The 23,763-nt window shown below is 43.0% G+C and overlaps 1 long non-coding RNA gene across 1 annotated transcript in view; it reads left to right on the forward strand.

The window, feature by feature from the left end:
• LOC118947094 overlaps positions 1–23,763 on the forward strand; it is a 179,924-nt gene that overhangs the window by 3,029 nt on the left and 153,132 nt on the right. The gene's annotated exons all lie outside the window — the stretch shown is intronic.

Genomic DNA, 23,763 nt, shown 5'->3' on the forward strand with positions numbered 1-23,763 from the left:
AGCTGAGCTGGTTAAACTGTAGTAGGGTCCACATAGATACTAGTCATGCTGGTGTAGTCTATAGCTGAGCTGGTTAAACTGTAGTAGGGTCCACATAGATACTAGTCATGCTGGTGTAGTCTATAGCTGAGCTGGTTAAACTGTAGTAGGGTCCACATAGATACTAGTCATGCTGGTGTAGTCTGTAGCTGAGCTGGTTAAACTGTAGTAGGGTCCACATAGATACTAGTCATGCTGGTGTAGTCTATAGCTGAGCTGGTTAAACTGTAGTAGGGTCCACATAGATACTAGTCATGCTGGTGTAGTCTATAGCTGAGCTGGTTAAACTGTAAACTGATTTGTTATTAATTAAAATTCAATACAATGTTTTAATCCTGTACATTTCCATGAATCATGATGTCTGGTGTTGATGTATATTGGTTGTCATTCAGAACCATTGATATGTTTTCTCAGTTGGTTCTCTGTCTCTATGTAATTCTCCTCAGTATCATAGATCAGCTTGTTGGCTCGGTCCTAATTGATGTGTTCTCTGTCACCTGGAGCTGCATGGAAAATGGTCCAGGAACTAAAGGACAATTCAGGACTAGTCAGCCCACTACAAGCTGGTATCACTTACTTTCTACTAAACTATATGGTCTGGTTTCCCAGACACAGATGAATCCTAGTCCTGGACTAAACAGTATGTTCAATGTAGATGTCCAGGAAACCGGCCCTAAATGTGTCATCTTTCATCCTCCCATACTGCTCAGTCCAGCAACATTAAACCTGTCCAGCAGGTGGTGCTGTTGACCAAACAATAAAACCAGCAGATATCTTGACTTGCCACTCAGTATATCAGTAATGTTCAGAATAGTACTTTAATATCATTGGAGATTGATGGTCTTTTTAATCCACTATCCAGAGTCAGGAACAGATGAAGTTAGGTCTGCTACTGTTCAGTGATTAAATATGATTTATGGTGATGGGAAATAATAAAAAACACTCAACTTCATCTAGTAATAGTTTTCCTTTGTTATTTATTCCAAGGTGTGTCTTTAACTTGTAAATGTATTGTGTGGAGGTGAGCTAGTGGTGTGGCTGATAGAATATAATGAAAAGGGAGGAGGGGAGGGGAAATGGGCAGATATATCAGACAGATGAGGGAGAGAGAGATTTTCATCCAGGAGTTAGTGTCTCTGTTCCAAATAGCTCCCTATTCCCTGCGTAGTGCACTAGGCTTCTTATAACCAGGTCTAAAGTAGTGTTCTAGATGTTAGATGGTTTCTCCCTGTCATCACAACATGACAATATGGTCATGACTTTAGTGGTTTCCTCCCCCTTTGTTTTTAGTGTTATTTTGTTATGTGTGTTGTCAGGGTTGTTCCTCTGTGTTCCTCATTGAAAATCCATTAACAATGAATCACAAACTAATTATATTCCAGTTGTGTTTCGACAACTTGATGTCTGACGTCCCCCAGTTCTGTTCAGACCCATTGAACTGGGTCACATTCTGAATGGTGACTTGTATTGATAGTCCATACTGGACCTGACTGTGGTTAACCAGACTGGAGGGGTTCTGATCACATATTCCCTCATCTACACAACTATACCTGATGTTCTCTCTCTGTGTGTGTCTGTGTCTGTGTGTGTGTGTGTGTGTGTGTGTGTGTGTGTGTAGAAAGCAGACAACCTCAATCTGGTTTCATTCCTGTAGTTATCAGAACACATGGGGTGTGTAACAATTATCTCTCCTTTCTAAGTGTGAACTTGTCCACTTCCCTTCATGGATTTAAAGGAAATGACTGGTTTATGTAAACTCCCTCTACCCCATGTCAACACCAATCCAATGCTTTTACATTTGTGAGGAGTAGAGAAGGAAAGCTACATTTCACAACTCTTAGTACAAACTCAAAACATGAAGCCCTCTCTAAGGAGCCCTCAGAGAGGTGGACATCAGAGAGATGGAGGCAGGCGGCAGGGAACTGTTGTATCTAATGAAGTCCGGTCCATCGTCGTTGATCATGTGGTCAACAGAGGTCTTACCATGACAGAGGCCGACACATTAGTTCACCCCAATCTGAAAAGATCAACTGGCAAATTCCATCATGAGAACATTTCACTAAGAAAAGCGGTAAGTCAGCAGGATGTGCACTATGCTTTACCTTTACAGGAAATGACATATTGTAATGCATGTCAACATGTTCCAGGATTGTTCCAGTAGGATCTATTGACAGTAAACTCTGTTCTACCCTCAGAATAGACAGAAGACCCCATGGTGGTGGTCGTGTGCTGACTGACCAGCAGGAGAGGACAGTGGAGGAAATGGTGAGGGACAGGAATGATATACTGACCAGCAGGAGAGGACAGTGGAGGAAATGGTGAGGGACAGGAATGATATACTGACCAGCAGGAGAGGACAGTGGAGGAAATGGTGAGGGTCAGGAATGATATACTGACCAGCAGGAGAGGACAGTGGAGGAAATGGTGAGGGACAAGAATGATATACTGACCAGCAGGAGAGGACAGTAGAGGAAATGGTGAGGGACAGAAATTATATACTGACCAGCAGGAGTGGACAGTGGAGGAAATGGTGAGGGGAAGTGGAGGAAATGGTGAGGGACAGGAATGATATACTGACCAGCAGGAGAGGACAGTGGAGGAAATGGTGAGGGACAGGAATGATATACTGACCAGCAGGAGAGGACAGTGGAGGAAATGGTGAGGGACAGGAATGATATACTGACCAGCAGGAGAGGACAGTGGAGGAAATGGTGAGGGACAGGAATGATATACTGACCAGCAGGAGTGGACAGTGGAGGAAATGGTGAGGGACAGGAATGATATACTGACCAGCAGGAGAGGACAGTGGAGGAAATGGTGAGGGTCAGGAATTATATACTGACCAGCAGGAGAGGACAGTGGAGGAAATGGTGAGGGACAGGAATGATATACTGACCAGCAGGAGAGGACAGTGGAGGAAATGGTGAGGGACAGGAATGATATACTGACCAGCAGGAGAGGACAGTGGAGGAAATGGTGAGGGACAGGAATGATATACTGACCAGCAGGAGAGGACAGTGGAGGAAATGGTGAGGGACAGGAATGATATACTGACCAGCAGGAGAGGACAGTGGAGGAAATGGTGAGGGACAGGAATGATATTCTGACCAGCAGGAGAGGACAGTGGAGGAAATGGTGAGGGACAGGAATTATATACTGGCCAGCAGGAGAGTAGTACTATATACTGTATACTATTCAGGTACAGCACTATATACTGTATACTATTCAGGTACATCACTATATACTGTATACTATCCAGGTACATCACTATATACTGTATACTATTCAGGTACATCACTATATACTGTATACTATTCAGGTACATCACTATATACTGTATACTATTCAGGTACATCACTATATACTGTATACTATTCAGGTACAGCAATATATACTGTATACTATTCAGGTACATCACTATATACTGTATACTATTCAGGTACATCACTATATACTGTATACTATTCTGGTACATCACTATATACTGTATACTATTCAGGTACATCACTATATACTGTATACTATTCAGGTACATCACTATATACTGTATACTATTCAGGTACATCACTATATACTGTATACTATTCAGGTTCATCACTATATACTGTATACTATTCAGGTACATCACTATATACTGTATACTATTCAGGTACAACACTATATACTGTATACTATTCAGGTACAGGTACAGCACTATATACTGTATACTATTCAGATACATCACTATATACTGTATACTATTCAGGTACATCACTATATACTGTATACTATTCAGGTACATCACTATATACTGTATACTATTCAGGTACATCACTATATACTGTATACTATTCAGGTACATCACTATATACTGTATACTATTCAGGTACATCACTATATACTGTATACTATTCAGGTACATAACTATATACTGTATACTATTCAGGTACATCACTATGTACTGTATACTATTCAGATACATCACTATATACTGTATACTATTCAGGTACATAACTATATACTGTATACTATTCAGGTACAGGTACAACACTATATACTGTATACTATTCTGGTACATCACTATATACTGTATACTATTCAGGTACATCACTGTATACTGTATACTATTCAGGTACATCACTATATACTGTATACTATTCAGAATCATCACTATATACTGTATACTATTCAGGTACAGCACTATATACTGTATACTATTCAGGTACATCACTATATACTGTATACTATTCAGGTACATCACTATATACTGTATACTATTCAGGTTCAGGTACATCACTATATACTGTATACTATTCAGGTACATAACTATATACTGTATACTATTCAGGTACAGGTACAACACTATATACTGTATACTATTCAGGTACATCACTATATACTGTATACTATTCAGGTACAGGTACAACACTATATACTGTATACTATTCAGGTTCAGGTACATCACTATATACTGTATACTATTCAGGTACATAACTATATACTGTATACTATTCAGGTACATCACTATATACTGTATACTATTCAGGTACATCACTATATACTGTATACTATTCAGGTACATCACTATATACTGTATACTATTCAGGTACATCACTATATACTGTATACTATTCAGGTACATCACTATATACTGTATACTATTCAGGTACATCACTATATACTGTATACTATTCAGGTACATCACTATATACTGTATACTATTCAGGTACAGGTACAACACTATACTGTATACTATTCAGGTACATCACTATATACTGTATACTATTCAGGTACATTACTATATACTGTATACTATTCAGGTACATCACTATATACTGTATACTATTCAGGTACAGCACTATATACTGTATACTATTCAGGTACATCACTATATACTGTATACTATTCAGGTACATCACTATATACTGTATACTATTCAGGTACATCACTATATACTGTATACTATTCAGGTACATCACTATATACTGTATACTATTCAGGTACATCACTATATACTGTATACTATTCAGGTACATCACTATATACTGTATACTATTCAGGTACATCACTATATACTGTATACTATTCAGGTACATCACTATATACTGTATACTATTCAGGTACATCACTATATACTGTATACTATTCAGGTACAGGTACAACACTATACTGTATACTATTCAGGTACATCACTATATACTGTATACTATTCAGGTACATTACTATATACTGTATACTATTCAGGTACAGCACTATATACTGTATACTATTCAGGTTCAGGTACATCACTATATACTGTATACTATTCAGGTACATCACTATATACTGTATACTATTCAGGTACAGGTACAACACTATACTGTATACTATTCAGGTACAACACTATATACTGTATACTATTCAGGTACATCACTATATACTGTATACTATTCAGGTACATCACTATATACTGTATACTATTCAGGTACATCACTATATACTGTATACTATTCAGGTACAGGTACAACACTATACTGTATACTATTCAGGTACATCACTATATACTGTATACTATTCAGGTACAGGTACAACACTATACTGTATACTATTCAGGTACAACACTATATACTGTATACTATTCAGATACATCACTATATACTGTATACTATTCAGGTACATCACTATATACTGTATACTATTCAGGTACATCACTATATACTGTATACTATTCAGGTACATCACTATATACTGTATACTATTCAGGTACAACACTATATACTGTATACTATTCAGGTACATCACTATATACTGTATACTATTCAGGTACAACACTATATACTGTATACTATTCAGGTACATCACTATATACTGTATACTATTCAGGTACATCACTATATACTGTATACTATTCAGATACATCACTATATACTGTATACTATTCAGGTACATCACTATATACTGTATACTATTCAGATACATCACTATATACTGTATACTATTCAGGTACATCACTATATACTGTATACTATTCAGGTACATCAAATCAAATCAAATGTATTTATATAGCCCTTCGTACATCAGCTGATATCTCAAAGTGCTGTACAGAAACCCAGCCTAAAACCCCAAACAGCAAGCAATGCAGGTGTAGAAGCACGGTGGCTAGGAAAAACTCCCTAGAAAGGCCAAAACCTAGGAAGAAACCTAGAGAGGAACCAGGCTATGTGGGTTGGCCAGTCCTCTTTTGGCTGCGCCGGGTGGAGATTATAACAGAACATGGCCAAGATGTTCAAATGTTCATAAATGACCAGCATGGTTGAATAATAATAAGGCAGAACAGTTGAAACTGGAGCAGCAGCACAGCCAGGTGGACTGGGGACAGCAAGGAGTCATCATGTCAGGTAGTCCTGGGGCATGGTCCTAGGGCTCAGGTCCTCCGAGAGAGAGAAAGAAAGAGAGAATTAGAGAGAGCATATGTGGGATGGCCAGTCCTCTTCTGGCTGTGCCGGGTGGAGATTATAACAGAACATGGCCAAGATGTTCAAATGTTCATAAATGACCAGCATGGTTGAATAATAATAAGGCAGAACAGTTGAAACTGGAGCAGCAGCACAGCCAGGTGGACTGGGGACAGCAAGGAGTCATCATGTCAGGTAGTCCTGGGGCATGGTCCTAGGGCTCAGGTCCTCCGAGAGAGAGAAAGAGAGAAGGAGAGAATTAGAGAACGCACACTTAGATTCACACAGGACACCGAATAGAACAGGAGAAGTACTCCAGATATAACAAACTGACCCTAGCCCCCCGACACATAAACTACTGCAGCATAAATACTGGAGGCTGAGACAGGAGGGGTCAGGAGACACTGTGGCCCCATCCGAGGACACCCCCGGACAGGGCCAAACAGGAAGGATATAACCCCACCCACTTTGCCAAAGCACAGCCCCCACACCACTAGAGGGATATCTCCAACCACCAACTTACCATCCTGAGACAAGGCTGAGTATAGCCCACAAAGACCTCCGCCACAAAGACCTCCGCCTCCGCCAAGGTACATCACTATATATTGTATACTATTCAGGTACATCACTATATACTGTATACTATTCAGGTACAGCACTATATACTGTATACTATTCAGGTACATCACTATATACTGTATACTATTCAGGTACAACACTATATACTGTATACTATTCAGGTACATCACTATATACTGTATACTATTCAGGTACAGCACTATATACTGTATACTATTCAGGTACATCACTATATACTGTATACTATTCAGTTACATCACTATATACTGTATACTATTCAGGTACATCACTATATACTGTATACTATTCAGGTACAGCACTATATACTGTATACTATTCAGGTACATCACTATATACTGTATACTATTCAGGTACAACACTATATACTGTATACTATTCAGGTACAGCACTATATACTGTATACTATTCAGGTACATCACTATATACTGTATACTACTCAGATACATCACTATATACTGTATACTATTCAGGTATATCACTATATACTGTATACTATTCAGGTACATCACTAGATACTGTATACTATTCAGGTACAGCACTATATACTGTATACTATTCAGGTACATCACTATATACTGTATACTACTCAGGTACATCACTATATACTGTATACTATTCAGGTACATCACTAAATACTGTATACTATTCAGGTTCAGGTAAATCACTATATACTGTATACTATTCAGGTACATCACACTATACTGTATACTATTCAGATACAGCACTATATACTGTATACTATTCAGGTACATCACTATATACTGTATACTATTCAGGTACATCACTATATACTGTATACTATTCAGTTACATCACTATATACTGTATACTATTCAGGTACATCACTATATACTGTATACTATTCAGGTACAGCACTATATACTGTATACTATTCAGGTACATCACTATATACTGTATACTACTCAGATACATCACTATATACTGTATACTATTCAGGTACATCACTATATACTGTATACTATTCAGGTACATCACTAGATACTGTATACTATTCAGGTACAGCACTATATACTGTATACTATTCAGGTACATCACTATATACTGTATACTACTCAGGTACATCACTATATACTGTATACTATTCAGGTACATCACTAGATACTGTATACTATTCAGGTTCAGGTACATCACTATATACTGTATACTATTCAGGTTCAGGTACATCACTATATACTGTATACTATTCAGGTACATCACTAGATACTGTATACTATTCAGGTACAGCACTATATACTGTATACTATTCAGGTACATCACTATATACTGTATACTACTCAGGTACATCACTATATACTGTATACTATTCAGGTACATCACTAAATACTGTATACTATTCAGGTTCAGGTACATCACTATATACTGTATACTATTCAGGTACATCACTATATACTGTATACTATTCAGGTACATCACTAAATACTGTATACTATTCAGGTTCAGGTAAATCACTATATACTGTATACTATTCAGGTACATCACTATATACTGTATACTATTCAGGTACATCACTATATACTGTATACTATTCAGGTTCATCACGACATACTGTATACTATTCAGGTACAGCACTATATACTGTATACTATTCAGGTACATCACTATATACTGTATACTATTCAGATACAGCACTATATACTGTATACTATTCAGGTTCAGCTACATCACTATATACTGTATACTATTCAGGTTCAGGTACATCACTATATACTGTATACTATTCAGGTACATCACTAGATACTGTATACTATTCAGGTACAGCACTATATACTGTATACTATTCAGGTACATCACTATATACTGTATACTATTCAGGTACAGGTACATCACTATATACTGTATACTATTCAGGTACATCACTATATACTGTATACTATTCAGGTACATCACTATATACTGTATACTATTCAGGTACAGCACTATATACTGTATACTATTCAGGTACATCACTATATACTGTATACTATTCAGGTTCAGGTACATCACTATTTACTATTCAGGTACATCACTATATACTGTATACTATTCAGGTACATCACTATATACTGTATACTACTCAGGTACATCACTATATACTGTATACTATTCAGGTACATCACTAAATACTGTATACTATTCAGGTTCAGGTACATCACTATATACTGTATACTATTCAGGTACATCACTATATACTGTATACTATTCAGGTACATCACTAAATACTGTATACTATTCAGGTTCAGGTAAATCACTATATACTGTATACTATTCAGGTACATCACTATATACTGTATACTATTCAGGTACATCACTATATACTGTATACTATTCAGGTACATCACTATATACTGTATACTATTCAGGTACATCACTATATACTGTATACTATTGAGGTACATCACTATATACTGTATACTATTCAGGTACATCACAATATACTGTATACTATTCAGGTACACCACTATATACTGTATACTATTCAGGTACACCACTATATACTGTATACTATTCAGGTACATCACTATATACTGTATACTATTCAGGTACATCACAATATACTGTATACTATTCAGGTACACCACTATATACTGTATACTATTCAGGTACACCACTATATACTGTATACTATTCAGGTACATCACTATATACTGTATACTATTCAGGTACATCACAATATACTGTATACTATTCAGGTTCAGCTACATCACTATATACTGTATACTATTCAGGTACATCACTATATACTGTATACTATTCAGGTACATCACTATATACTGTATACTATTGAGGTACATCACTATATACTGTATACTATTCAGGTACATCACTATATACTGTATACTATTGAGGTACATCACTATATACTGTATTCTATTCAGGTACATCACTATATACTGTATACTATCCAGGTACATCACTATATACTGTATACTATTCAGGTACATCACAATATACTGTATACTATTCAGGTACACCACTATATACTGTATACTATTCAGGTACACCACTATATACTGTATACTATTCAGGTACATCACTATATACTGTATACTATTCAGGTACATCACAATATACTGTATACTATTCAGGTACATCACTATATACTGTTTACTATTCAGGTACATCACTATATACTGTATACTATTCAGGTACATCACTATATACTGTATACTATTCAGGTACATCACTATATACTGTATACTATTCAGGTACATCACTATATACTGTATACTATTCAGGTACATCACTATATACTGTATACTATTCAGGTACATCACTATATACTGTATACTATTCAGGTACATCACTGTATACTGTATACTATTCAGGTACATCACTATATACTGTATACTATTCAGGTACATCACTATATACTGTATACTACTCAGGTACATCACTATATACTGTATACTATTCAGGTACATCACTATATACTGTATACTATTCAGGTTCAGGTACATCACTATATACTGTATACTACTCAGGTTCATCACTATATACTGTATACTATTCAGGTACATCACTATATACTGTATACTATTCAGGTTCATCACTATATACTGTATACTATTCAGGTACATCACTATATACTGTATACTATTCAGGTACATCACTATATACTGTATACTATTCAGGTACATCACTATATACTGTATACTATTCAGGTACAGCACTATATACTGTATACTATTCAGGTTCAGGTACATCACTATATACTGTATACTCTTCAGGTACAGGTACATCACTATATACTATATACTATTCAGGTACATCACTATATACTGTATACTATTCAGGTACATCACTATATACTGTATACTATTCAGGTACATCACTATATACTGTATACTATTCAGGTACATCACTATATACTGTATACTATTCAGGTACATCACTATATACTGTATACTATTCAGGTACATCACTATATACTGTATACTACTCAGGTACATCACTATATACTGTATACTATTCAGGTACATCACTATATACTGTATACTATTCAGGTTCAGGTACATCACTATATACTGTATACTACTCAGGTTCATCACTATATACTGTATACTATTCAGGTACATCACTATATACTGTATACTATTCAGGTTCATCACTATATACTGTATACTATTCAGGTACATCACTATATACTGTATACTATTCAGGTACATCACTATATACTGTATACTATTCAGGTACATCACTATATACTGTATACTATTCAGGTACAGCACTATATACTGTATACTATTCAGGTTCAGGTACATCACTATATACTGTATACTCTTCAGGTACAGGTACATCACTATATACTATATACTATTCAGGTACATCACTATATACTGTATACTATTCAGGTACATCACTATATACTGTATACTATTCAGGTACATCACTATATACTGTATACTATTCAGGTACATCACTATATACTGTTTACTATTCAGGTACATCACTATATACTGTATACTATTCAGGTACATCACTATATACTGTATACTATTCAGGTACATCACTATATACTGTATACTATTCAGGTACATCACTATATACTGTATACTATTCAGGTACATCACTATATACTGTATACTATTCAGGTACATCACTATATACTGTTTACTATTCAGGTACATCACTATATACTGTATACTATTCAGGTACATCACTATATACTGTATACTATTCAGGTACATCACTATATACTGTATACTATTCAGGTACATCACTATATACTGTATACTATTCAGGTACATCACTATATACTGTATACTATTCAGGTACATCACTATATACTGTATACTATTCAGGTACATCACTGTATACTGTATACTATTCAGGTACATCACTATATACTGTATACTATTCAGGTACATCACTATATACTGTATACTACTCAGGTACATCACTATATACTGTATACTATTCAGGTACATCACTATATACTGTATACTATTCAGGTACATCACTGTATACTGTATACTATTCAGGTACATCACTATATACTGTATACTATTCAGGTACATCACTATATACTGTATACTACTCAGGTACATCACTATATACTGTATACTATTCAGGTACATCACTATATACTGTATACTATTCAGGTTCAGGTACATCACTATATACTGTATACTACTCAGGTTCATCACTATATACTGTATACTATTCAGGTACAGGTACATCACTATATACTGTATACTATTCAGGTACATCACTATATACTGTATACTATTCAGGTTCATCACTATATACTGTATACTATTCAGGTACATCACTATATACTGTATACTATTCAGGTACATCACTATATACTGTATACTATTCAGGTACATCACTATATACTGTATACTATTCAGGTTCAGGTACAACACTATATACTATATACTATTCAGGTACATCACTATATACTGTATACTATTCAGGTACATCACTATATACTGTATACTATTCAGGTACATCACTATATACTGTATACTATTCAGGTACATCACTATATACTGTATACTATTCAGGTACATAACTATATACTGTATACTATTCAGGTACAGGTACATCACTATATACTGTATACTATTCAGGTACATCACTATATACTGTATACTATTCAGGTACATCACTATATACTGTATACTATTCAGGTACATAACTATATACTGTATACTATTCAGGTACAGGTACATCACTATATTCTGTATACTATTCAGGTACATCACTATATACTGTATACTATTCAGGTACATCACTATATACTGTATACTATTCAGGTACATCACTATATACTGTATACTATTCAGGTACATCACTATATACTGTATACTATTCAGGTACATCACTATATACTGTATACTATTCAGGTACATCACTATATACTGTATACTATTCAGGTACATCACTATATACTGTATACTATTCAGGTACATCACTATATACTGTATACTATTCAGGTACATCACTATATTCTGTATACTATTCAGGTACATCACTATATACTGTATACTATTCAGGTACATCACTATATACTGTATACTATTCAGGTACATCACTATATACTGTATACTATTCAGGTACATCACTATATACTGTATACTATTCAGGTACATCACTATATACTGTATACTATTATGGTACATCACTATATACTGTATACTATTCAGGTACATCACTATATACTGTATACTATTCAGGTTCATCACTATATACTGTATACTATTCAGGTACATCACTATATACTGTATACTATTCAGGTACAACACTATATACTGTATACTATTCAGGTTCAGGTACATCACTATATACTGTATACTATTCAGGTACATCACTATATACTGTATACTATTCAGGTACAACATGGAGTTAGAACAGCCAGATAGACCAGTGATCCATGAACCTAGAAAGGTCTCATTATCACTAAGAGACCAGTTAAAAGCAGAGATACTGAGGCTAGGGGCCTTAGATATCCTAGACAAAGTAGCAACACTTCCTGCTGCCTACCAGAGGGGAGATATTCAGGGACATAACAGAGGATAAATACTACTCAAAGCTAGACGCCTCATCAGGGTATTGTCAGATCAGTCTAGACAATTAGAGGACAAGGTTTTCTACTTTCAATACTCCTTCTGGTAGGTTCTCATTTAAAAGGCTCCCGTTTGGTCTCACTTCAGCACCACAAGTCTTTCATAGGACAGTCCAACAGATATTTGAGAGTGTGCCAGGCACCACAGTGTCCATTGATGATGTGTTAATATGGAGACAGACTGTGGAAGAACACAACACCAGGTTGAAAACAGCACTTGATCTAACCAGAGATAACGGACTAAAGAGAAACACAGACAAATGCCAATTCAGAAAGACACAAATCACCTTCTTGGGTGACAAACTAACATGTGAAGGTGTTCAGATAGACCAGAGCAAAGTGACGCCCATCAAGAACATGCCACCTCCTACCGATCAAGAGGGTGTACAAAGGTTCTTAGATGTGGTTAACTATGTGGGTAAATGTGTAACTAGTCTGTCAACTCCCACGAGTCAGATGAGAAGTGTACTGTGTAAAACTACAGACTGGTGTTGGAACAGTAATCAGCAGAAAGAGTTGGAGCAGCTCAAGGCATTGATCATGTATGATCCAGTACTGAGGTTCTGTGATGCTCAACACCAACATCTCAGCAGATGCCTCTAAAGCAGGTTTAGGTGCTGTGTTGTTACAGCAGTATGATACTAGGTGGTGTCCAGATGCCTCTAAAGCAGGGTTAGGTGCTGTGTTGTTACAGCAGTATGACACTAGGTGGAGTCCAGATGCCTCTAAAGCAGGTTTAGGTGCTGTGTTGTTACAGCAGTATGATACTAGGTGGTGTCCAGATGCCTCTAAAGCAGGTTTAGGTGCTGTGTTGTTACAGCAGTATGATACTAGGTGGTGTCCAGATGCCTCTAAAGCAGGTTTAGGTGCTGTGTTGTTACAGCAGTATGATACTAGGTGGTGTCCAGATGCCTCTAAAGCAGGTTTAGGTGCTGTGTTGTTACAGCAGTATGATACTAGGTGGTGTCCAGATGCCTCTAAAGCAGGTTTAGGTGCTGTGTTGTTACAGCAGTATGATACTAGGTGGTGTCCAGATGCCTCTAAAGCAGGTTTAGGTGCTGTGTTGTTACAGCAGTATGATACTAGATGAAGCCCAGTCACATATGACTCCAGGTCTCTGACAACTTCTGAGTTGAACTATGATCAGATTGACAAAGAGGCATTGACACTGTCATATGCATGTGATAAATTCCATGTGTTTATCTCTGGTAAAACAGTGTGGGCAGAAACAGATGATAAACCTCTGGTTACTATTGTAAAGAAGGTCTAACATTCACACCACCAAGGCTACAGAGACTGTTTCTAAAACTACACAAATATGACTTGCAACTGGAGTACAGACCAGGGAAATAATTGTTAGTGGCAGACACATTGTCCAGAGCTTTTGACAGCTCAGAACCAAAACATGCAGGTGGTCTGTACAAGCTGTACCCTTATGGTAAATACAGGGATGAGATGTCTGTACTGGAGGGAGTTGACCTATACCCTACCATTATGGTAAATACAGGGATGAGATGTCTGTACTGGAGGGAGTTGACCTATACCCTACCATTATGGTCAATACAGGGATGAGATGTCTGTACTGGAGGGAGTTGACCTATACCCTGATATCTGTACTCAGAACCATAACATGCAGGTGGTCTGTACAAGCTATACCCTTACGGTTGATTGTCTGTTTAAGGGTTCGTGAATTACAGAAAAACATGCTGATCAAAATACACCAGGATCATCTAGGGATGGAAAAGTCAAAACGACGTACAGAAGCAGTGTTATTCTGGCCCAAGATGAATGGTGATATAGAGCAGACAGTCAGAGCCTGTGGAACATGCCAGAAATACAGGTCAAAACAAAGCAAAGTGTGAGGACAGACGCTGATCTCATTACCCAGACAACCTGAATGGTGATATAGAGCAGACAGTCAGAGCCTGTGGAACATGCCAGAAATACAGGTCAAAACAAAGCAAAGAGCCAATGAGGGTTGAGGAAGAAGATATATTGGGACCATGTGACCAAGTAGAACTAGATGTCTGTTCTCTGGAGGGAGAGAACCATGTTCTACTGATGGACTCGCATTACCCAGACAGCTTTGCTGAAGGACACTACTGCTAGTCAGCTGATAACTCACATTCAGTCATTCTTTGCTCGTCATGGGGTCTCAGAGGTAGTCCGTACAGACAACACCTCACAGTTCAGCTGATAACTCACATTGAGTCATTCTTTGCTCGTCATGAGGTCTCAGAGGTAGTCCGAACAGACAACACCTCACAGTTCAGCTGATAACAGCTGATAACTCACATTGAGTCATTCTTTGCTCGTCATGAGGTCTCAGAGGTAGTCCGTACAGACAACACCTCCCAATTCAGCTGTTCAGCTTTCAGTGATTTTGATCAGCTGTAGGGGTTCAAGCATGTCCCCTCAAGCCGACCGTACCCACAGTCTAATGGGTTACAGGAGAACGGTGTCAGAACAGTCAAACTACTGCTTAAGAAAGCTCTGGACTCAAAGACAGATCCATATCTAGCTTTGTTAAACTAGAGGGCTCCTCCACTAAAACATGGCCTGTCTCCTGCAGAGCTGTTGTTCAACAGGAAACTCCAAACTAGGTTGTCCTCCTAGAAACAGAGCAGCAGGACGAGGTGATTCTTAACGGAGAGGAAAGAGGGAACAGAAAAGGTACTATGACAAAGGGTCCAAGGTGCTCCGTGATCTCAGTCCAAATGATAGGGGGGGAAATGCATGATGGGAAAACATGGAACGTTGAGGCCTGTGTGGTGAAAACAGTGGCAACCAGGTCACATGATGTAATGACACCTGAGGGAGTTACGTACAGGAGAAATAGGAGACACGTGTTCCATGTACCTGAGTGTGAGGAGACAGACAGGCACTCCTGTATCAGACCCACAAGGGCAGCCTGTTGTAATGAGACGGTCAGGTAGAGAAGCCCAGACACTCCTGTGTCAGACCCACCAGGGCAGCCTGTTGTAATGAGATGGTCAGGTAGAGAAGCCCAGACACTCCTGTGTCAGACCCACCAGGGCAGCCTGTTGTAATGAGACGGTCAGGTAGAGAAGCCCAGACACTCCTGTGTCAGACCCACCAGGGCAGCCTGTTGTAATGAGAGGGTCAGGTAGAGAAGCCCAGACACTCCTGTATCAGACCCACCAGGGCAGCCTGTTGTAATGAGACGGGCAGGTAGAGAAGCCCAGACACTCCTGTGTCAGACCCACCAGGGCAGCCTGTTGTAATGAGACCGTCAGGTAGAGAAGCCCAGACACTCCTGTGTCAGACCCACCAGGGCAGCCTGTTGTAATGAGACGGTCAGGTAGAGAAGCCCAGACACTCCTGTGTCAGACCCACCAGGGCAGCCTGTTGTAATGAGACGGTCAGGTAGAGAAGCCCAGACACTCCTGTGTCAGACCCACCAGGGCAGCCTGTTGTAATGAGACGGTCAGGTAGAGAAGCCCAGACACTCCTGTATCAGACCCACCAGGGCAGCCTGTTGTAATGAGACGGTCAGGTAGAGAAGCCCAGACACTCCTGTGTCAGACCCACCAGGGCAGCCTGTTGTAATGAGACGGTCAGGTAGAGAAGCCCAGACACTCCTGTGTCAGACCCACCAGGGCAGCCTGTTGTAATGAGACGGTCAGGTAGAGAAGCCCAGACACTCCTGTGTCAGACCCACCAGGGCAGCCTGTTGTAATGAGACGGTCAGGTAGAGAAGCCCAGACACTCCTGTGTCAGACCCACCAGGGCAGCCTGTTGTAATGAGACGGTCAGGTAGAGAAGCCCAGACACTCCTGTGTCAGACCCACCAGGGCAGCCTGTTGTAATGAGACGGTCAGGTAGAGAAGCCCAGACACTCCTGTGTCAGACCCACCAGGGCAGCCTGTTGTAATGAGACCGTCAGGTAGAGAAGCCCAGACACTCCTGTGTCAGACCCACCAGGGCAGCCTGTTGTAATGAGACGGTCAGGTAGAGAAGCCCAGACACTCCTGTGTCAGACCCACCAGGGCAGCCTGTTGTAATGAGACGGTCAGGTAGAGAAGCCCAGACACTCCTGTATCAGACCCACCAGGGCAGCCTGTTGTAATGAGACCGTCAGGTAGAGAAGCCCAGACACTCCTGTATCAGACCCACCAGGGCAGCCTGTTGTAATGAGACCGTCAGGTAGAGAAGCCCAGACACTCCTGTGTCAGACCCACCAGGGCAGCCTGTTGTAATGAGACGGTCAGGTAGAGAAGCCCAGACACTCCTGTGTCAGACCCACCAGGGCAGCCTGTTGTAATGAGACGGTCAGGTAGAGAAGCCCAGACACTCCTGTGTCAGACCCACCAGGGCAGCCTGTTGTAATTAGACGGTCAGGTAGAGAAGCCCAGACACTCCTGTGTCAGACCCACCAGGGCAGCCTGTTGTAATGAGACGGTCAGGTAGAGAAGCCCAGACACTCCTGTGTCAGACCCACCAGGGCAGCCTGTTGTAATGAGACGGTCAGGTAGAGAAGCCCAGACACTCCTGTGTCAGACCCACCAGGGCAGCCTGTTGTAATGAGACGGTCAGGTAGAGAAGCCCAGACACTCCTGTGTCAGACCCACCAGGGCAGCCTGTTGTAATGAGACGGTCAGGTAGAGAAGCCCAGACACTCCTGTGTCAGACCCACCAGGGCAGCCTGTTGTAATGAGACGGTCAGGTAGAGAAGCCAGACACTCCTGTATCAGACCCACCAGGGCAGCCTGTTGTAATGAGACGGTCAGGTAGAGAAGCCCAGACACTCCTGTGTCAGACCCACCAGGGCAGCCTGTTGTAATGAGACGGTCAGGTAGAGAAGCCCAGACACTCCTGTATCAGACCCACCAGGGCAGCCTGTTGTAATGAGACCGTCAGGTAGAGAAGCCCAGACACTCCTGTATCAGACCCACCAGGGCAGCCTGTTGTAATGAGACCGTCAGGTAGAGAAGCCCAGACACTCCTGTATCAGACCCACCAGGGCAGCCTGTTGTAATGAGACCGTCAGGTAGAGAAGCCCAGACACTCCTGTATCAGACCCACCAGGGCAGCCTGTTGTAATGAGACCGTCAGGTAGAGAAGCCCAGACACTCCTGTGTCAGACCCACCAGGGCAGCCTGTTGTAATGAGACGGTCAGGTAGAGAAGCCCAGACACTCCTGTATCAGACCCACCAGGGCAGCCTGTTGTAATGAGACGGTCAGGTAGAGAAGCCCAGACACTCCTGTATCAGACCCACCAGGGCAGCCTGTTGTAATGAGACCGTCAGGTAGAGAAGCCCAGACACTCCTGTGTCAGACCCACCAGGGCAGCCTGTTGTAATGAGACGGTCAGGTAGAGAAGCCAGACACTCCTGTATCAGACCCACCAGGGCAGCCTGTTGTAATGAGACGGTCAGGTAGAGAAGCCCAGACACTCCTGTGTCAGACCCACCAGGGCAGCCTGTTGTAATGAGACGGTCAGGTAGAGAAGCCAGACACTCCTGTATCAGACCCACCAGGGCAGCCTGTTGTAATGAGACGGTCAGGTAGAGAAGCCCAGACACTCCTGTGTCAGACCCACCAGGGCAGCCTGTTGTAATGAGACGGTCAGGTAGAGAAGCCCAGACACTCCTGTATCAGACCCACCAGGGCAGCCTGTTGTAATGAGACCGTCAGGTAGAGAAGCCCAGACACTCCTGTATCAGACCCACCAGGGCAGCCTGTTGTAATGAGACGGTCAGGTAGAGAAGCCCAGACACTCCTGTATCAGACCCACCAGGGCAGCCTGTTATAATGAGACGGTCAGGTAGAGAAGCCCAGACACTCCTGTGTCAGACCCACCAGGGCAGCCTGTTGTAATGAGACGGTCAGGTAGAGAAGCCCAGACACTCCTGTGTCAGACCCACCAGGGCAGCCTGTTGTAATGAGACGGTCAGGTAGAGAAGCCCAGACACTCCTGTGTCAGACCCACCAGGGCAGCCTGTTGTAATGAGACGGTCAGGTAGAGAAGCCCAGACACTCCTGTATCAGACCCACCAGGGCAGCCTGTTGTAATGAGACGGTCAGGTAGAGAAGCCCAGACACTCCTGTGTCAGACCCACCAGGGCAGCCTGTTGTAATGAGACGGTCAGGTAGAGAAGCCAGACACTCCTGTATCAGACCCACCAGGGCAGCCTGTTGTAATGAGACGGTCAGGTAGAGAAGCCCAGACACTCCTGTGTCAGACCCACCAGGGCAGCCTGTTGTAATGAGACGGTCAGGTAGAGAAGCCCAGACACTCCTGTATCAGACCCACCAGGGCAGCCTGTTGTAATGAGACCGTCAGGTAGAGAAGCCCAGACACTCCTGTATCAGACCCACCAGGGCAGCCTGTTGTAATGAGACCGTCAGGTAGAGAAGCCCAGACACTCCTGTATCAGACCCACCAGGGCAGCCTGTTGTAATGAGACCGTCAGGTAGAGAAGCCCAGACACTCCTGTGTCAGACCCACCAGGGCAGCCTGTTGTAATGAGACGGTCAGGTAGAGAAGCCCAGACACTCCTGTGTCAGACCCACCAGGGCAGCCTGTTGTAATGAGACGGTCAGGTAGAGAAGCCCAGACACTCCTGTATCAGACCCACCAGGGCAGCCTGTTGTAATGAGACCGTCAGGTAGAGAAGCCCAGACACTCCTGTATCAGACCCACCAGGGCAGCCTGTTGTAATGAGACGGTCAGGTAGAGAAGCCCAGACACTCCTGTATCAGACCCACCAGGGCAGCCTGTTGTAATGAGACCGTCAGGTAGAGAAGCCCAGACACTCCTGTGTCAGACCCACCAGGGCAGCCTGTTGTAATGAGACGGTCAGGTAGAGAAGCCCAGACACTCCTGTGTCAGACCCACCAGGGCAGCCTGTTGTAATGAGACGGTCAGGTAGAGAAGCCCAGACACTCCTGTATCAGACCCACCAGGGCAGCCTGTTGTAATGAGACCGTCAGGTAGAGAAGCCCAGACACTCCTGTATCAGACCCACCAGGGCAGCCTGTTGTAATGAGACCGTCAGGTAGAGAAGCCCAGACACTCCTGTATCAGACCCACCAGGGCAGCCTGTTGTAATGAGACCGTCAGGTAGAGAAGCCCAGACACTCCTGTGTCAGACCCACCAGGGCAGCCTGTTGTAATGAGACGGTCAGGTAGAGAAGCCCAGACACTCCTGTATCAGACCCACCAGGGCAGCCTGTTGTAATGAGACGGTCAGGTAGAGAAGCCCAGACACTCCTGTATCAGACCCACCAGGGCAGCCTGTTGTAATGAGACCGTCAGGTAGAGAAGCCCAGACACTCCTGTGTCAGACCCACCAGGGCAGCCTGTTGTAATGAGACGGTCAGGTAGAGAAGCCAGACACTCCTGTATCAGACCCACCAGGGCAGCCTGTTGTAATGAGACGGTCAGGTAGAGAAGCCCAGACACTCCTGTGTCAGACCCACCAGGGCAGCCTGTTGTAATGAGACGGTCAGGTAGAGAAGCCCAGACACTCCTGTGTCAGACCCACCAGGGCAGCCTGTTGTAATGAGACGGTCAGGTAGAGAAGCCCAGACACTCCTGTGTCAGACCCACCAGGGCAGCCTGTTGTAATGAGACGGTCAGGTAGAGAAGCCCAGACACTCCTGTGTCAGACCCACCAGGGCAGCCTGTTGTAATGAGACGGTCAGGTAGAGAAGCCCAGACACTCCTGTGTCAGACCCACCAGGGCAGCCTGTTGTAATGAGACGGTCAGGTAGAGAAGCCCAGACACTCCTGTGTCAGACCCACCAGGGCAGCCTGTTGTAATGAGACGGTCAGGTAGAGAAGCCCAGACACTCCTGTGTCAGACCCACCAGGGCAGCCTGTTGTAATGAGACGGTCAGGTAGAGAAGCCCAGACACTCCTGTGTCAGACCCACCAGGGCAGCCTGTTGTAATGAGACGGTCAGGTAGAGAAGCCCAGACACTCCTGTATCAGACCCACCAGGGCAGCCTGTTGTAATGAGACGGTCAGGTAGAGAAGCCCAGACACTCCTGTGTCAGACCCACCAGGGCAGCCTGTTGTAATGAGACGGTCAGGTAGAGAAGCCAGACACTCCTGTATCAGACCCACCAGGGCAGCCTGTTGTAATGAGACGGTCAGGTAGAGAAGCCCAGACACTCCTGTGTCAGACCCACCAGGGCAGCCTGTTGTAATGAGACGGTCAGGTAGAGAAGCCCAGACACTCCTGTATCAGACCCACCAGGGCAGCCTGTTGTAATGAGACCGTCAGGTAGAGAAGCCCAGACACTCCTGTATCAGACCCACCAGGGCAGCCTGTTGTAATGAGACCGTCAGGTAGAGAAGCCCAGACACTCCTGTATCAGACCCACCAGGGCAGCCTGTTGTAATGAGACCGTCAGGTAGAGAAGCCCAGACACTCCTGTGTCAGACCCACCAGGGCAGCCTGTTGTAATGAGACGGTCAGGTAGAGAAGCCCAGACACTCCTGTGTCAGACCCACCAGGGCAGCCTGTTGTAATGAGACGGTCAGGTAGAGAAGCCCAGACACTCCTGTATCAGACCCACCAGGGCAGCCTGTTGTAATGAGACCGTCAGGTAGAGAAGCCCAGACACTCCTGTATCAGACCCACCAGGGCAGCCTGTTGTAATGAGACGGTCAGGTAGAGAAGCCCAGACACTCCTGTATCAGACCCACCAGGGCAGCCTGTTGTAATGAGACCGTCAGGTAGAGAAGCCCAGACACTCCTGTGTCAGACCCACCAGGGCAGCCTGTTGTAATGAGACGGTCAGGTAGAGAAGCCCAGACACTCCTGTGTCAGACGGTCAGGTAGAGAAGCCCAGACACTCCTGTATCAGACCCACCAGGGCAGCCTGTTGTAATGAGACGGTCAGGTAGAGAAGCCCAGACACTCCTGTATCAGACCCACCAGGGCAGCCTGTTGTAATGAGACCGTCAGGTAGAGAAGCCCAGACACTCCTGTGTCAGACCCACCAGGGCAGCCTGTTGTAATGAGACGGTCAGGTAGAGAAGCCCAGACACTCCTGTATCAGACCCACCAGGGCAGCCTGTTGTAATGAGACAGTCAGGTAGAGAAGCCCAGACACTCCTGTGTCAGACCCACCAGGGCAGCCTGTTGTAATGAGACGGTCAGGTAGAGAAGCCCAGACACTCCTGTATCAGACCCACCAGGGCAGCCTGTTGTAATGAGACCGTCAGGTAGAGAAGCCCAGACACTCCTGTGTCAGACCCACCAGGGCAGCCTGTTGTAATGAGACGGTCAGGTAGAGAAGCCCAGACACTCCTGTATCAGACCCACCAGGGCAGCCTGTTGTAATGAGACCGTCAGGTAGAGAAGCCCAGACACTCCTGTATCAGACCCACCAGGGCAGCCTGTTGTAATGAGACCGTCAGGTAGAGAAGCCCAGACACTCCTGTATCAGACCCACCAGGGCAGCCTGTTGTAATGAGACAGTCAGGTAGAGAAGCCCAGACACTCCTGTGTCAGACCCACCAGGGCAGCCTGTTGTAATGAGACGGTCAGGTAGAGAAGCCCAGACACTCCTGTATCAGACCCACCAGGGCAGCCTGTTGTAATGAGACCGTCAGGTAGAGAAGCCCAGACACTCCTGTATCAGACCCACCAGGGCAGCCTGTTGTAATGAGACGGTCAGGTAGAGAAGCCCAGACACTCCTGTATCAGACCCACCAGGGCAGCCTGTTGTAATGAGACCGTCAGGTAGAGAAGCCCAGACACTCCTGTATCAGACCCACCAGGGCAGCCTGTTGTAATGAGACGGTCAGGTAGAGAAGCCCAGACACTCCTGTATCAGACCCACCAGGGCAGCCTGTTGTAATGAGACGGTCAGGTAGAGAAGCCCAGACACTCCTGTATCAGACCCACCAGGGCAGCCTGTTGTAATGAGACGGTCAGGTAGAGAAGCCCAGACACTCCTGTATCAGACCCACCAGGGCAGCCTGTTGTAATGAGACCGTCAGGTAGAGAAGCCCAGACACTCCTGTATCAGACCCACCAGGGCAGCCTGTTGTAATGAGACCGTCAGGTAGAGAAGCCCAGACACTCCTGTATCAGACCCACCAGGGCAGCCTGTTGTAATGAGACAGTCAGGTAGAGAAGCCCAGACACTCCTGTGTCA

The sequence above is a fragment of the Oncorhynchus mykiss genome, unplaced genomic scaffold (assembly GCF_013265735.2).
Source record: "Oncorhynchus mykiss isolate Arlee unplaced genomic scaffold, USDA_OmykA_1.1 un_scaffold_121, whole genome shotgun sequence".
NCBI classification, from domain to species: Eukaryota; Metazoa; Chordata; class Actinopteri; order Salmoniformes; family Salmonidae; genus Oncorhynchus; species Oncorhynchus mykiss.